This window comes from Chrysemys picta, chromosome 2, assembly GCF_011386835.1.
Source record: "Chrysemys picta bellii isolate R12L10 chromosome 2, ASM1138683v2, whole genome shotgun sequence".
In the NCBI taxonomy this organism is placed as follows: Eukaryota; Metazoa; Chordata; order Testudines; family Emydidae; genus Chrysemys; species Chrysemys picta.
The window spans coordinates 148,362,982-148,366,579 of record NC_088792.1 but is presented as its reverse complement, the minus strand read 5'-3'; positions in this window follow the sequence as shown (position 1 = coordinate 148,366,579).

Below are 3,598 nucleotides of genomic sequence, written 5' to 3'. Positions count from 1 at the left end.
CCGCCCCGGCCCCGCCTCCGCCCCCCATGCTGCATCGGGAGCCGCACGCGGCGGGGCGGGGGGGTTCCTGCCCCAGAGCTCCCCCTTTTCCCAGCCTAGGGTACCCTCGCCTGGCATGGGCCGTGCCCAGCCCCGCCCTTGCCACACACAGAGCGCCATGTCCCTGACTCCCCATCATGGACCCCCGCGCCAGCAGGAATAGCTGCTTACCCGCTTACCCCAAAGCACACAGCAAGTCACAGCTAGGGATAGAACCCAGGCCTCCTGGCTCCCAGCTCCACCCCCCCCCTCACTAGCACCCACTCCTCTCCCAGTGCTGGGGATGGAACCCAGGCGTCCCAGCTCCCAGTTCTGTGCTGTAACCACCAGACTTTAATGCAGGGATGCAAAGTGCAGGCTGAGGGTCAGAGGGTGCCAGGCCCAGTGCTCAGGTGTGGTCCGTCCTCCGGTGAGTGTGTGGGGTGGGGAGGGGGCTGAGTTCGCCCTTGGCCCCTCTCCTGAGCCTCAGGGGCCCTAGACGTGGCCCCCCACGCATGGAGACTGGCCTGAGCATTGCACATGGGCCCAAACACCCCCCTCCCCCCGCACGCCAGCCCATCCTACCTGCCCGCCAAAGGGACACGTTCCCTTTAAATGTGCCAGCTCTTTCCCCCCCTCCCCCATGGGTGTGTGTGACACAATTACACAAATTCAGTAGCTCAGGTTCACCCAGAGTTCACAACCCACTGACCTCCCCCTCGCCCTCCCCGGGGGCAGCCAGCGCTAAATAATTAAGGGAGGCTTCAAAAATTAGTGTCAGGCTGAGAGAATCTCTGCAGTGCCCCCCACCCTTCATTCCCTCCCCCGCTTTCCCCCCTCCCTTTGCAGTCTGCTGCCTCCCCTCCCCCACTCCTGCCCATTTGCTCCCCGCCCCCCAAATTCCAGCTCAGCCCCTTGTCCTGGTGCAGTAGTGGCTCTGAATGAGGTGCCCCCCCACCCCTCCCAGTGCTGGGCACTGCCCCGAGGAGCTCACCCAGCCAGCTCAGCTCTCCTGACTCCCACCCTGGACCCATAAGCCTTCTGCCCCCAAGCCCACCTTCTGCCCCACCTGCCCCTTTCCCTGCTGCTCTCCTCAAGCAGGCCTCGGGCCCAGCTCTCCTGCAGCAGCGCCCACTATCAGCCCCTCACGCGTCCGCCCTGCCCTGCCCCCATGGGTCCATTTCCTGGGAGCAGCCGCAACGGGAACCCCAGCCCCCTGCATGGATACACTCTGAGAGCACGGCCCCCTCCACATTGGCAGCTGCCCTGAGAAGCGGGTAGAGAATTGTCCACAGCCCCTCAAGCCCCCCAGAAACTGTCAGCCATTGGACCTGTTTTCACTCCCCCCAGCGCCATCCAGTGCTGAATGTGGGCAGCAGGGAGCTGTCGGTCCCCCCGGGGCACAGGCAGGCAGGGGACAGCATGCACAGCCCCACATCTGCTGAGCTCTGTCCCATCTCCCCATCCCGGCACTGCCCTCTTGCTCGCGCGAGTTGGGAAGCAGCCAGTCGGAGCCCAGCCCAGCTGCAGGAGACCCCAGGGGGGCAGGCGGCCCAGGTGGGATGTCAGGCTCCAGGCCTGCTCGTGGCTCAGCTTGCTGCCTCCTGGGAGCATGTCGCAGGCCCAGGCCGGCTCTTTGCCCCCCTCTAGGGCCAGAACCACCAGCGCTTCCCAGCCGCTCAGTTATGCAGAGAACTTGGGCTGAATCCCCCCAGAGCCATCCAGGGGCCTTACTCCAGGGGTTACTGACCCCAGGGGCAAGGCAGTGCAAGCTGGTTTGTCTGCCCCCCTGCAGCTCTGATCCCCAGTGTCCCCACAGCCTCTCCCGCTGGGGCCATGCCAGGAGGGGACAGGACCTGGGCTTGGCGACAGACCAGGGCCACGCCGGGGGTCTGTTTGGAGCAGGATGTGACCCAGGCCTGCCAAGCTGCAGCTAGTGGCATCTCCCCTCTGGGGGGCAGGGACAGGCCCACAACAGTGCCAAGGGGCATCCGCCATCGGCACTGACAACCCCCTGCCCAGCTGGCACCTGACCCTGCAGGCGCCACCTCTCCACTGGCTGGCATGTGCAAAGGAGCCTGAGTTCTGGGGCTGCCCCACAGCCAACGAGCTGCTGGGAGCCCAGGCACTCCCGAGGTGGGGGTCTCACAGAAGGTGCTCCCCCCCCCGGTGCCCACCCCCATAGGCTCGCCTAGGAGCACGCCTCAGCCCTGCGGCCTGTCCCCACACCCACGGGAGCATGGTCCCGTGCCGAGTGCAGACACGGGCTGGGAACCCTCCCAGCTTGGCCCAGCTACCAGCTGATTATTTATACAAAGCAGAAAGGTGCCAGCAGGAGCGGCTGAGCTCCCCACCCCTGCAGAGCCCACGGCCCGGGAATCGGGCACTCCTGGGGTACGAGGGATCAAGTCCTTGCCCCACATCGGGGCCACGAACCCAGCTGACGTCCCAGGAGATGCCCTGGCTGCAACATGGCACGTTGCTCGCTCTGGCTGAGAACTCTGGGCAGAGACGGGCACCGCCCTAAGCCTGGCAGATGCCTGAAGGCCCCGACCAGCAAGAGCTAAAAACCTCTGAGGGGCAGGGCCTAGGCCCCCCGCCCCCCTGCATTTCACTCCTGGCTGGCGGAGGCAGCTGGTTTTCTGGCCCACATGCCAGCTCTCCCCACGCATGGGGGGCAGCCTGGGCACACAGCTCAGGGGTCCCCTGGGTGCCAGCACTTCTAGGGGTTAAGCACAGCACTGCCTGAGTCCGGGTGCGAGTGCCCTGCCCAGGTGCCAGTGCCCAGCCCAGGTGCCAGCCCTTGCCTAAGGACTTGGGGCCCACACCCATAAATAGCAGGATCCCTGGCGGCGGCGGGGGGGGTCCATTCATTCAGCCTATGGGGCAGGAAGGGGGCTGAGGCTGCCCATGGGGGGGGCTGAGTGTACAGGGTGCCAGCCCCTCCAAGAACTGGGCTCCTGAGCCCCCTCCCCCACCTGGGAAACTCCCAGATGTGGCCCTGCTCTGCCAATCCCTGACTGAGCAGGGAAGGCTGGCCTGGCACAGCCAGGGTGGGCCCAGCGCGGACAGGAGTGAGCCAGGTGCCCCCGCCCCCATTGCTGATCACCCCGCTGCACAAATTACAGCCTTCCGCAGTGAGCCGAGCCCCCACCCTGCAATTACCCCCAGACCCCCCTGTGACGAAGTGGGACTGTTCTTAATGTTTCCTCTGAATCCTGTGTGGGTGCCTCAGTTTCCCCTATGCATTTCTTAAGCCTCTAGGTGGTGGGGAAAGACCACTGTGCATAAATCACTGACACTCTGTCTGCCTGGCAACAAATGGCCAGGGCCCCTTCCCCCCCCTGCAAGGAAATCGCTAAAGGTGAACAAAGAGATCAGGTGGCCTCCTGGCCTAGGAAAGAGACAAAGCCCAGAGAAGGAGGGGCTGGAGGGGTTTTCAGAGTTGGAGCTACCTGGGGACTAGGAGTGAGGGCAGACATGGGTGTCTGGCTCTCTGAACCCCATAATGGACCTGGCCGAGGGGTCCCGTTCGCCCCTGTACCTACAAGCTCTGTTTTAGACCATGTTCCTGTCATCT